The 14,067-nt window shown below is 37.8% G+C and overlaps 1 protein-coding gene and 1 long non-coding RNA gene across 8 annotated transcripts in view; one reads left to right on the top strand and one right to left on the bottom strand.

Annotated features, from left to right (window-relative positions):
• TM9SF3 (transmembrane 9 superfamily protein member 3) overlaps positions 1 to 14,067 on the top strand; it is a 50,251-nt gene that overhangs the window by 6,860 nt on the left and 29,324 nt on the right. For 3 of the 5 annotated variants that reach the window (XM_086970975.1, XM_022844202.2, XM_022844192.2), the window contains one exon: positions 12,962 to 13,157. The exons of 1 other annotated variant lie outside the window; for it this stretch is intronic. The gene's annotated coding sequence lies outside the window, so the exon portion shown is untranslated. Of the gene's footprint in view, positions 1 to 12,725; positions 12,745 to 12,961; positions 13,158 to 14,067 lie in introns of those variants that run through there. One more of the 5 variants, XM_022844209.2, reaches the window with a different exon arrangement.
• Positions 2,425 to 11,254, bottom strand: LOC111266606 (uncharacterized). Of its 3 annotated transcripts, none has more exons than XR_002684177.2 (3): positions 8,390 to 11,254; positions 5,026 to 5,223; positions 2,425 to 3,780 (listed from the first exon to the last, which is right to left on the bottom strand). It is a non-coding gene; the product is annotated as an uncharacterized LOC111266606 (long non-coding RNA). The 3 variants fall into 3 exon arrangements; XR_002684183.2 differs by having other exon boundaries at positions 5,026 to 5,126; positions 8,390 to 11,253; XR_002684182.2 differs by lacking the exon at positions 8,390 to 11,254 and adding an exon at positions 5,855 to 5,927.

Here is a 14,067-nt window from a genome sequence, read left to right as displayed (position 1 = left end):
CAACTAGCTCGACTACGTTCGGATTGTAAACATTTGCTTTAAGTGCGACTCGAGTATACATAAAAACAACGGACCTGATACCAAAAGCACCGTATCTGATCTTGTAGACGTCTATGATCTATGGTTAGCAGTGCGCAAACGACTTCATCCTGTATCTATGGGATGAAAAAAAGGGATATGAAAATTTATTAAGAATGGACAAGGACTAAGTTGTAATTTACGGTGCCATGACGTAGAAGTCAGCTGACATTTTTAAAAGGAAAATATTTATTTTCAGTCGTCCGACTATGCTTAATATTATGCTATTTTCGGTTTTAGAGCTATTTTAGGGAGACCTTAAACTTTAGGCAGAAATTGGGCCCGTTAGTATTTTTTAAGTGTCTAGACTCCAAACAAGACCTACCAATGTAGCATCATTCGAGATCGCCATAAAATTACAGAATGTATAGTTTGTAAATTTATAAGACAACATTCTGAAAGTGACTAAGTCACTGAGAAGAAGTAAGAAGTTATTTAAGCGAAAGAAAACAATGGGATTAGATTGTTTAGTATTAGGTGTGGCAAATATTAGCTTCGCATCGCAAAACACGTTACTTTATAACGATGAAGCCTTTCGCAGCTTTTTTTTTTACGTTCAAGCTTTACTTGTACTAAGTGAAATGTAAGACCCTTCACTCACAATACGGCGGTGGAGATGATTAGTCATGTAAACCTTGTATACGGTGGGATATTTTTGTAGTGGAAACGCCGAGAATTGTTCAAAGAATTATAGAAAGGAAATTTAAACTTGATAATAGTCTCACTGAAAATCCCTGCAAAGGTAAAATAAGACAGAATTATGAGCTGTAATGCAAAACAACCCATCTCGAAGAGCACGGGTGTTAACATTCAGGTTTGGTGTATGTAAAAATACTAGTTCATTTCCGTTAAACTAATGAGGCAGGAAAATTGGGCAAATTAGTATTGCACGATTTGACGAGAAAACGCATTACAACAGTCTTTTATGTTTGGATTTAATTCAGAATCGCAATAAAAGATGCATTCCATAGCCTCAAACGGTTATGTTTACACAACTGAACCAGTAGAACATCAGCAAAAGCTTATGTTCCCCATTTGATGGTCTAATGCAGGTGTTATCGACTACGGCTTTATGAGGCATAGTTCGTCAATACCGCTGAAGAGCACTTAAACAATTAGAAGTGAAAATGAAGAAGCTTAAATTCAACAGCCGAGATTAATACAAAGAGATATCTTTCCTATTGCACAACAACGCTGAACTTCACACCGCAAGACAAAAATGCAGGATTTACTGTTGGGGACTCTCTGACATACGTCACACTCGTTAGGCATTGATCATGTAGGTAAACTTTTACTTCAAGGCGTTGAACTGCTTGCGAGCAGAAGTATTTAAATATCAGGATGGTGTCAAAATTGCATTTCGATACTCTAGACTCCTGCATACCAGACTTCTGCAGTAACACAACGAATAAGTCTAAATGGTAGGAAACTTATTAATAATAATATTAATAATCATGCATACAATTGGAAACAAAAAGCTAGCCCTGTAAAAAGTTTGATTTTCTTAAATCGCGTTTCGACGTAATATATGGGTGGGATTTGCAAGCACATGGCTTTCCATTGAAGGTAATCATTAATTTAGCTGAATTAGTACTAAACATTTGTCCCACACATTGTCATAGTGGTACGGTTTATTTTGTGTAATTAATCTCTCTAAGTTTCGTGCACTATAAGTCTGTGCAAGTTTTCGAAAACTAATATATATAAGATAATCAAAGACAACTTTCCAGAAGTATAAAGTGAACATTTTGAACAGCGTGGACTCTGGCGGTCACTAATAAAAAGGACACTGAATTTTTTAATGTCGAGTTTAGCCTGATACAGAAAGCTATTTTAGAAGATAGGCCTCTACCCGCTATACTGCTTTATCATGTACGCTTAGTCATTTTTAATTTTCGTAGTAATAACTTGGCTTGTCGAAGACGTGAGAGAATTAAATATATTTAGCGAAACGCTATTCTGTTATTAACCATAACTCGTAATAAATAATTACATAACCGTAGACTGCCCTATTGCAAACCGTATTGTTCCTCAAACCCATGTTTCACAAAATATTAAACGTCTTGTTAGGATCTTCAAGCCCACGAGCTTTACCTAAGAATTGTCAAGAAGTAGATCGGTACGATCTACTTCTTGACACTGCTTCTTTGTAGAAGTAGAAGCTTCGGAACCTGTTGTGTCAGCAAGAATTACAAATGCCGGTAAAAAGTACTACACAAACTCGGGTGCCTGTTTTGCATCCTTTACTTTAGCCGGTGATTTTTTTGTTAATAACCAGGGCAGGTACGCCCTTTTTTTTTCGATAGACCTCATATTGGTCAGTAAAAAAATTATGTGAGCTCACAGATATGGCCTGTTAGTACCATATCGTTGCTATATTTGAGATGTCTGGGGATATAAAGGGCCACAATCATAAATATGGTTCAACAGGGATAGGTAACATTTGTTCTACATCGGGGCTACATGTAATTTTTCTGAGCTATTTGAAATTAAACCAGGGAAACAACATCAATAAGACCTCAATAATAACCTAATAAAGAGTAAATCAGTGCAAAAGCAGACTAAAAGGCACGGCCGTCCGAATATGGTCGTGTAAAAACAGATTAGTGAGAGTAAGCTGTAGGTGGCTAGCACTTGTAAACCATAGCTGATAAGAGCGGGGTTTTATCTACCAGAGACAGCATTTTATTTAATTTCAGCAACTCGTTTTCGGTGTCACTCCCTACAACGTTCTCAGTCGATCGACCAATTTGTTTATTTCATCTCGTCAGAATTCACGCGGTGTTGAAAGACTCTACTTGTTGTCAAACGTCCTACTGCGAAATAGATTTGCTATAGATCGAAAAGTAATAATCTGTCGGCGCGAGGTCTAGAAGATGTTTTTAGATGTAATAACTTACCTGGCTAGTTTAATTTAGACAGGACTGGTATTGTGGGTTTTGCACCCATGAAAACCTTTTGCTCTCTCAAGTTTTACGCTCTTGTGGAGACCTGGACCTTCGTTCGGGATAAAATTGACATACACAACATAATAGTATTACGATCGGCTTACAGAAAAGAAAGCACTGTTGACTAGAGCATAGAAATAAACGAACAGTGGCAGCAGTGAAGGGGAAAGGAATCATTAAAAAAAACTATTCGTCATATTGCAGATTCAGTTAACTCTACAAGAAAAAATCGTTTATATCAGATCTTTCGGTTTGGCATAATTACCCGTATGATAAGATTATTTTTTAATTAGCAATATTTTAATCGAACTAGTTAGATCATAAGGAACGGGCACGCAGGGCGACAGCGACTTACTGTTTGAAATATGATATAATAGCTAAGGAAACACACCTAACAGGTGATTATTTACTTACTTGAATAAGTTTTTTATCTTTTTTTTTATCTCGAAAACGGTAGGAATTACGAGAAAAGCATAAGAAAATTTTGGCTACCGTAAAGTGTGTTGGGTGGTTCTCCTGCAGATTGTTTTGTGTTATATCGTATTCGACATCTCAGCAAGCGCTTTTGCTATTTATGAAAAAGGAAAGACTTTTTCGTTGATTTATCCCTTTATTTTCAGCAAAAAATGTACATATTTGTGGTATCTGCCGCCCAAAAATGTTGCTTACATTAGCTAATATTTGGCCATTAAGGCATCACGTTGATGCGCAGAACTTCCACTAAAATTGCGCTAATAGTTCCTCCCATCTTTATCTGAAACAAAAACCAATTCATGTAGCAATCTTTTTGTTGTCAAATTACACTCCGAAATGCAATGCTCTTGAATTTTTAGTCCAGCAAGGAAGAAAAAAAGGAAAAAAGAGTAGGCCGCAATGGATGTTTATGGTGAATACAGTTTGAGAGAAACAAAGTTAAACAACGGACAAAAATAAAAAAAGGCCTCAAGATTGTTCATAAGAATCAACTTCAGAATAAAGTGTGAAAGTCTTTCATACATAAAATTAAATGATCTATCGAGCGATATAGATTTAAGACCCCCATTCATCCCAAAACCGGTCAGGTTTGGGCTTTAGCGTTCATCTCTAGAACTGTTTTGATTTAAAAACAATGGTAGTTCGGTGCTGTTGAAATTTTTTGTAGTGCAGAGTTCGACATATCGACACTAATTCAGACGTAGACTTTTATGAAAGTATGGGCCGCTTCTCACCCGGTAATGGGCAAGTACTGAATTTGAAAATTCTAAAGCTAAACCTATAATAATTTCTATGTAGCATGTGGGTAATGGACTAGAAAACCAATAAGGTTATTTATGGAGACTTATTGTAGCATGGTTACAAGATTGAATAATTACTAGATAAACTAAAACTGTATATAGTACAAGCTGATACGACCCTTGGAGAATGTATTAGTTATAATAATGGTTGTTTAGCGTATCTCCGCAAAAGTGTACAAGCTAGGAAACTGCTTATTCTTATTATTTTTGTCATTAGACGCGGGAATTTTGAAATATGGTACTGCTTAAAAAGCGGTTAAGGATTAACCGGTTTTGGTCCAGTATCGGATGAGAAGCGGTCAACCTTGCCGCGATCGCGGCCCATGTGCGCATTTATTTCGTAGTTCTGGGGAAGCCGATGGATTCTTCAATAAGAAAAATGGTCTGTGTGATCTATGATTGATTGGATTGATGCTTTAAGTCACGAAATGGTAGCGAGGAATACGGACAGGATAGCAGTAAAATAATCTGCAAAATGTTTTGGGTAATAAAAAGATGGCCCTAATTATTTCGACCTTAGCGATAGTGTATTTCTGGGTGGTGTTGTGCTATATGGTATACCATTTTTACGTCGTTATCGTTAAGTCAAAACGCAAATTAGTGCCATGTTGTGTCCATTTTGAAAATGAGTGTTAATTCTTATATATTCATTTAAATCAAGTTAGGAAAGATGAAACTTTAATTGAGACACGATATTGTCGCGTTACGCCTTGCCTATTACATACTTTTCTTTAACGACAGACCCACACGATCCGGTTCTGGTCCTCCCGTGACTTAGAGGCAGTATTGACCGCATTCGCTGTTCTATTCCCTTGCTTCAGTAAATCTGTAAAAAAAACATTTATCTCGCTGCACATACCACGTTCTCCCATTGTAATGTTCTTGTAATCCTGTCAACCCCTTGCAGTCATTTCATTAGCATCCTGCAATATTTGAGACATGTTACATCCAATTTAATATTAACTATTCTTAGACTAGAAGAGGTTAGGCCAGCAAGCTAAACTATTGTATACATTTCCACAATATGGTAACATGACAGTTCTTCTGGCTGTTTTTATGATGTTGATAAGCGGTTGCTTTCAATTGATCGCATAGAAGAACCGCCTCCACCGCAACTTCAGTGTACAGAAAAAAAATACACAATTCGGCTAGGAGAACAAAAAGCCAGCTCATTTCGGCTCTTACATCTAGGAGCCTGTCAATAGCGTCCATTACTATGTATCACCTCATTTTCGGTAGCAGCAAAGTCCACAATAGTCACATAGACGTATGTTAACTATTTACTTTATGTTGTGTGTGTTATTTGGTGCACTGCTTAAACACAGTTGTTTACACTAAGTATGCTGAGCGCGCTAGGTTGAGTGTGATTTTTCATGGAACACAGTTTTCGCATTAATGAAATATAAGCGCCGGCGATGCTAGTGCATTGTTGTTAAACGTGGAGTAAGGTGCTGCTGTCAGTTAACGACCAGCTGAATTAATATTACAGTCTACTGGAAAAAATAAACTATTCCTATTAAGGAGAGAAGTATTTGGCGAATCTTGCGTACAAACCTTTCAAAGATGAAACCCTAGCGATTCAGAAAAATTAGTGAAAACCACTTCGAGGATCAGTTCTAGATTGGACAGAACTTGCTACGCAAGATTTACATTTAATATGTTGGATTAGAGCGTCAACTGCAGGCTTAGCAGCGCCTCTATCTTTGTGTTGACTTAACTAATTCAATATATTGATATTACACCTAGCCCACCATTATGCCGTTGCCATTTCTTTGCTCCACTCAACTCATAAAACTGTTCCAGCGATTTTATCAGCCTAGTCCAAATGAGTAAATTTAATTCTTCATGTCTAACCTAACATGCACTATACTTCAGTTGCGAACTCTGGCATTTATTCGATTCGTAATTCTCAGTAATTCAGTTGTTACAGCTATCTCGTTATAGCAATACTATTTCCTTAAATAGTTAATTTATTAGCGATAGTCATCGTGTTCTTCTGTTGGAAAGTTCCGTATGCCGTGCTGCCATACCGCAATTGTCTCATGTTCCTGTTTTTATACGTGGTCCGTATTACCTCACACTCCTAACGTAAATTGTTTCTCGGCATGTTTATAAGCGTCCTAAACATTCTCCTATCATTTATCTATCTGTTAGCACATTTATCTACTCAGTCAATTTCTCACTCCGCTCAGTTATTCTGTAACCCAGTTTCAGTTGCAGTAATATTAATAACTAAGCCATGTCGGCCAACCTCGTTCTTTTATCACAATTAATCCGCTAACCTACTGAATGGATATCGCTATTCAAAGAAATAACTGGGCTTGACTTCAGATTATATAAACCGCACACGTATATCTAAAGCTCCGCACACTCCTACAGTTATTCTTAATCTTTCGTTAAGAAACGTTTCAGCAATTTCGATACTATATTACGTATGTCCCGTTTTGTCATTTTAACTATTTTCACCAATGAAAAAGTATACATGCAGTCGAGGAATATAAATCATTTATGCAGAGATTCTTCGTATTTCATCGATATCTGGCAAATTACGGACAATTATTCCCGCTTTCGTCTGAAAAAGTGTTAAATTATTATTAATTATGAAGCATTTCTGCGTTGAGTGAATAAAATGCCTGAGATTAGTACGATGTGTAACCTATTTAAATTACCCAAAATAAGAATAGTTTATTATTAAAATATTGAAACGTAAAAAATTCTGTAATATTCAGCGGTCATGTAAGCCGCATTCTTCGCACTTATACAGAAGTAGAGACATCATACTTCGTATGGTTAACATTGACCAGTGCAAAAAGTGTTAAGTGGAAATGTGCTGCTTGAAGGGCCAGTGAAGTAACGTTGCACAGCCGCCAGGTATTAGATCATAATATTGATGGACACAACAGTTTATTTTAAACGTATAATTGCAGCACGCACTGCAATGCAATTTACTTAGAAAATGTACATTTGTACGTTTGATATTTGAGCGTAGAAGGTGTTGGTGGCCGCCTTGGAAAAACAAACTTTTCTCCAACAAACAAATTTGAGAAAAGTGTTTTGCTAGTCAGCTCTAGTGTCCGCGCAGAACTTCCCAGTAGCGTTTACGAAAATCAGCCCAATCTGTCCCCTCTGGAAGATCATCTCGGATCGGACAAAACGGCGGACCTAAACCTTTAGTTGTATATCTATAGACTAGAAAGTCTAAAGTGTGAGCTTTACTTCGTGCTTAATTTGAACATATCATGTTTAGCTTTTACAGACTATATCTATAAAAGAAATAACGTCGAATAACAACTAATTTTTAAGCTATTGTAAGGTGGGAACAATCTTAATAGTTTTCCATAACATAGTAAAACAGTTTTCATGCAAGATACATTGTGTACAATTGAATCCGATCGTTAAAGACCTCCGTAAAGTAAAATACATGTATGTGAAAAACATTGAAAGCATTATTGGCGCACTGATTTTTTGAAAAATAAAGGTAATGCGGTAAAAATTGTTAGGGAAACCTAATAATTCCCAACGGTGGGTCGTAATGAACAGACACGAGTGTCCAAATAGTCGAATCGTGCGTTGTTGACTGCCGGAGTGGTACTTATAGGTGAAATTTGTAGGGCGGGCAATTGTCGAACGGTGTGGGCTATTCAGTAGAAAAAGCTGCAAAGAATGCTTCCTGTAGTAATATTGCGTTTGATAAGTAACTTGTGACAATAGCACAGTTTCGTATTTGAATCGGCCCGTGGTAATTTTAACAGTCGCGCACGACCAATTTAATGCTTCCCCATCAAGATGATAGGGACGCCATTTTTATATCACAATTATTTGGCGGGAGTCCCAAACTCTCAAAAGCCGAGTCAGCCTCACTCGAGATCTGGCTGGGCGCGTGTTACACAGTGGCTTTTCTGGAGAATGACCGGTGCAAGAATTGTTCATTGTAAGATATCCGGTGTAAGAATATCTCGGACCTTACGATTACTGGACACTATTATAATATGCATGTTGAAAAAGTGTTTGTTGGAATCTCTAACGTAAGAAGAAGTGCAAAGATAATTATATATATATATAGCAGTAACACTGACAGTTTTTGGATACCTGTCTTCATCAATTGGTTTAACAGGAAGTAAAAGTATTCGGCGTATAACGCGCGTGTTAGTTGTCAACTTGTGCATCGTGAGGGGCTACGTGTGATGATAAGTAGCAGCTCGTAAAAGTCAGCGTGCCACACTGTTCAGACTCTGCAAATAGATTCATCGTGCCGTATGGATCGGTCAGCGACTTTCGAGGCCTCGCGCTTGATTATGAAGCACTTGTCCCACATAATAAGTACTATAAAGCGAAGAAGATTAGCTCTTCTTAGTTTCGCTTAGTTTTTCTTAACATTGCATAGCTTGTTTTTGGTAAGCTGTTGGATACTTTGTCGTAGAACTGTTGTAGTAAAGCTGTCAGACATCTTGATACGTCAGTGCTTGATTGTGGTAAGCATGAACGGTTGCACGTTATCACGCGTACATCGTGTAGGAAGTCTTTCTAGGGCATGATTTAGAGGCAAAACTAATCGGCCAGTAGGTCTCGAATCGTTTGTGATGTCCGTATAATGTCGGCATCTGTTATCGTCTGGTCGCCAGCGAAAGCTACTTGCATATGCAGGCTCCTTTGTATGCAGCAACATGATTTGCATCAGTTGGTTTCAGTGCGTCGAACAATCTAAATCTACAGATGTGATGAAGTAGAAAACGCGGCAAATAGATCGTTCACTAACCTGGGCCGTTTTTGTAGATACGGCCGAGAACATTGGCTTCGAAGTGCTGCTAAAGTCATTCAGCAGCAAAGTTCGTGAGGTGGGAAGCTCCGTATCTGTAGGACAGCTTGGCAGGGCCGACTGTACTGTTCTACATCGTCAACTTTTAAGGCAGTGTTATCACTACTTTTTAATGCGTATTTCGTAATATAACCGATTCGAGACATGACCATGTTTCGACGTTGGAGCGGTAATCGAAGGTTTTGAGGAAACTGGAACAATTCAACGCTATGTTATGGTATGACTAACATGCTGGTGGTTCCCTTGTAGCTGACGAAGCTGCTCATATCGGGAAAACGAGATTATACTAGATAGCTGTTGGCAGCGTACAGTGTCTAGTAGGCCAAAAGCTCGGGACGTGCCATAAGATAGGTTCGCTGTGCGACTTATCACACTTTCTTCGCGGCCCAGCTTTTGAGGGCGGCGGCTTTCGATCAATGGCGCCTCGACATTGAGACGTTAGCGGCTGAGCGTTTCAGGTATCACGACTCGCTGCCAGCATTCGCGACAGCAATCTGTCGGAATAGACTGGAGCGGCTCCGGCAAATTAGAAGACAAAGTACTCAAAAAAAAAGCACTCAAACGCAGCGAAATTTTTTGCGTTGCACAAAGTCCAGGCACACAAGACAGTGCATTGCACTTATTACATTTGTCAGTATTCAGTGAGTGTCGGATCCAGCAATTGCAGTGTATGAAGGTGACGCTATGTGTGAGAGAACAACTTTTCCCTTTAGAAGCAGCGTGTATTAGAGGAGTAAATAATGTAGGTGCGCAAAATTGTGGAGAATAGGTCGTGCCTTTATATTTCCAAACGGTGCAGCGACGTTGCTTTAAACGTGGAGGATGAGAAAAATTTTAAATCAAATTTTCCCTTTAGAGGAAAAAGTATTCGTTCAATCAGCTCTATATTTCACAATGCTATTTTTAGAATGAAATTATATTGACCATAAACATTTAGACTAACTCACGCTAAGGGGTCGATTTTGGTAGGAGAAGGATCAATTCCCGGGAACGTTTTGTAGTTATTAGATAAACACATTTTTTCTCTATCGAATCACCCTTATAGTGTGGTATTGTGTTATCTATATACAGATAGATTGATAGGCTCAATTGGAGAAACTCCACGCAAAACATTTTCGAAAGAATGACAGCCAGAAAATGGCTAGTTTTTATACCTCTCACTGGTATAATTGTTTTAAAAGAAAAAGGAGGGTTTTTTTTGAAAACCGGCCAACATTTTTCAATATCCCATCAATTCGCCAAAATGTTAACAGCCACGAAGGCATTTATCTTGTTGATTTTTTTTCTTCTTTTTTTTTGCCTTAAGAAATATTGTTATACATGCATATTCACAAAAAATGTTGCGTGAAAAACGACTTGGACAACCGAGAAACCTTGATCCTGCTCTGATCGGATCGTCAAACTGTTGAACACCCTGTACTTGATTGTAGTTCTTTACACATTGGTACTGTTATTTTACTCTTTTACCGTAGTGAACAAGTGGGCTTTATACGGCTTGTTTGTTGCTGTTGGTTGGATAATTTACTGATGTTAAAAACCATAAGTACATCGTGAATACATAAGCATTTGTCAACGATTACTCAATTTTTTGTTGCATTGCCTTTTTCCATTTATTTAAGAAAGTCAGAATCCGAATATTTGCACGGATACATTCTGTAAATATTAAGACACTTTAGCAAAAAACCCAGTATTCCTTTTTAATAGCAAAAAATCACTATTCCGAGCTTGAAAATCAAATCAGTTCTGTTAACACATTGTTATAGGTACTAAATAAGCAGGCCGATTCATGGCCTTGAAACTTAAGTAAATAAAAACAATAATATGTAAAAGTAATATGGATGTAAATAAAGATTAACGGATGTAATTGAAAAGATATCAGCGGTCGTTTCTGTCGCATAGTATCTTAGTAGGCACCTTATGCTAGTAAAAAATAACTGGGCCTTTTCATCCACTCACTTTCCGCCAACCCTAAGGCGTCTAAGAAAATTTCCACATAAGAACATTGCCACAACTTTTGCACACGTAATATGTTTGTATGAGTCTGTAAACGAAGATCATTGAGGAATGTTGACACTAATTTTTACTATGTTATGATTGACACCTTTCTATTGCCGTGCTATGTCGCAATCTCCACTAGAAAGTTACGGATTAATAGAAACGGCTAATTAATACTAATTAGCCGTTGTATTTATATTGTATGTATATATATATATATATTATACATAATAAACTAATGGGTTACCTAGCGTTAACATCATTACACTCATGCTTGTCCATATATTCGTAATTAGACCATATTGTAAATGCTCATAAAACAAAAAAGGTAAAAGCTTGAGTGAAAGGGGCAGGGATTAACGAGATCTAGATACTGTCAATAGGTACGTAGGGCCCCTAAATAAGGCAACTTGACGCGGGAGCCTTCTTAACATAATTAAGGCGTGTACACGTTGACGCACCTCATTCGTTCACATTGCCTTAAATAAACGCTTTGTTTTACGTTCGGTGCCCAAGACGTTAGGCATTATTTTAAATGGCAGGCTCCCATGTCATTTTGCAAGTCTGCAATGTTTGAGATCCGCAATTGACGTCTTCCAAGACAAAAAAAAATTCCGTCTAGAATTACGTACGAACTCCGCGCTCGCAAAACTCGTTTGTAATTGTTGATTATATTTGACATAACGAAACATTGAAAGAAAACGTCCTGGATGCCAATTCTGATTTCTGTACAATAAAAGACGCTAGTCAAAATATTATTAGTATTCATCTTCGACGAAGAAAACGTCAGGAGGTTGCCCTTGTGATTCGGTCAGCAAAATTAACCGTTGAAGGCTATCATACATCCAAATTTTAACGATGTTTAGCTTAGACCGGGATATTTTAAATAGGTTTTTCGAAATACGGGTATTATGCTACATTTACGCGTTGTTAGCTACTTTATGTGACAACGCTGAAAAATCATCGAGCATTTTCTGAAGCAACTCTTTGCTTGTTATAGGATGGTACAAAGGCACATTGTCGCTTTACACGACTAGATGTACGTCTTTTTTTTTATCTATAAGTAAAATTCATACGTGGTTTAAAACTAAGCTGTTGAGGTGCGAGTAAATCTTGGTGCCCAGTGAAGTTGGATAGGTGACGCGTAGCACTTTATCGCCCTATTTTATCTTTTGAAACACTCGTTCTGGATGTCGCGATGTTCATCTACAGCATCTACCAGCTTATCGGGATAATGCTTTCGTAGTCTAGTGCTTTCCCGAATAAATCTTCCCATGGTACAGTACTTTATTTTTGTCACAGTATATAAACAGCAGGGTATGCCGTCTCGAATAGAGATGTCAAAGCAAAAGGAGCGAGACCAGAAATTCCGTGCATTCACATGAAGCTTAACTGACTGGTTTGTGAGCAGCAAAAAGTGGAGCATGGAGCTCATCTGAGTACGAGACCGGGCACATGCATCTTATAGCTTCCCTAAAAGTATTCAGACATGGAAGCTATGAGCCGCTTCGGGGCGAGCGTCGACAAGCTACCAACAGTTGGATAAAACATTTGGAGGTGGCGTATAAGAATTATACAACTGGTAACACTAAGGACATCATAGCGTTACGAGGAAATCAAATATTTGCTTGAGGTAACATCAAATTTAGAATGTTAAGAATTTGACATTAACGGCTCACTGAAATGTGGACACATAAATTGCAAGCGAAGAATAATGATGTTGTTGTTGAAATGATCAAAAATAAAAGAAAACATTGGTTAATAGGATAGAATGCACTGCCCAATCTTATAGCGTCAGCTTTGAAACTATGTTAACAGAGCAGCACTCATCTTCTGAGATACTTTTTTAGGTGTGCGCTCTCATTTCGATCAAAAAATCTGTGTGGAGACGGTCACAGCGGCCTACGTCGCGTTGGCTCAATAATATTGATCAGCTGATATTTGCAACTACGAAGCTGTGATCTCTATAAGAGGACGGCCGCGAGTGGGGCCGTCTCGGAACTTGCCCTGCCACTCGAAGGAGGCGACACACGGATGGTAAACTAGGTTAGTTATAAGATTGAATTTAACACGATTACTTTTTTTTCGTTAAGATTATGTTCACATAGGCGTTACTGGCTCACATGGTTTGCACGTAGCACAAGGACGCAAAAAGTACAGATTAATCTCTAAGAGTATCCTGGAAAGGTCAATTTCTGAGAGCACTGGTGGTAAGACATTATATAGGTAGACAGCCTTTCTAAGACGACATTTAACTATTACTGATTGTTTGAGTTTAACCTCATGTATTTGAATTAAAGGAACGTAATATAAAAAGAGGAGGCTGGTGCCTTTAATTTATCCTCCTAGAGAGTAAAGGTTTTTTCATTTATATATCTTGTCCACTGGACAAACTGAATTTTTGTAACGTTAGATTTAGTTATGTTAAAATCTTCCCGAAAGCTTTATTAAATAACAAAGGCGGCATGGCCCGTTTATTGTGACAATCTATGCAGACCTGAGGTTTATAAAATGTCCAAAAAATGTCAATGTATCAGTCGCTCAACGATTTGTTTTACCGAACACGATGGTTTCTTACAGTAAGCGGAATTTTTTTGCCTACAGGTACCTTAGCCTCCCTCAGAACCTTCGCTGCAAGCTTTCTGCCGAATTTTTTCACGATTACCATTATTTTCAATATGCGACATTTGCACTTAGCGTAATAACGCTGTGACATAACATGTTGACCTACAAGGAGTACATGAGATAGCTATAAAAGCGTGTCTTGTTGGATTTTACAGAAGTGTAAAAATAGTTCCCATTGACTATATCTTACTTTGTGGTGAGGTATTAGTTAAGATCTCCTTTGTCAACAGGGTATGTTTAAGCTAATCACCTAGACCATAAGATGTATTTTTATAATAAATACACAGGTTATTAACTTTGTACAATTACAGTAAAAAAATCTTATGGCCCA

This window comes from Varroa jacobsoni, unplaced genomic scaffold (genome assembly GCF_002532875.2).
Source record: "Varroa jacobsoni isolate VJ856 unplaced genomic scaffold, vjacob_1.0 scaffold_119, whole genome shotgun sequence".
NCBI lineage: Eukaryota > Metazoa > Arthropoda > Arachnida > Mesostigmata > Varroidae > Varroa > Varroa jacobsoni.
This window is presented reverse-complemented; position numbering and strand designations above follow the sequence as displayed.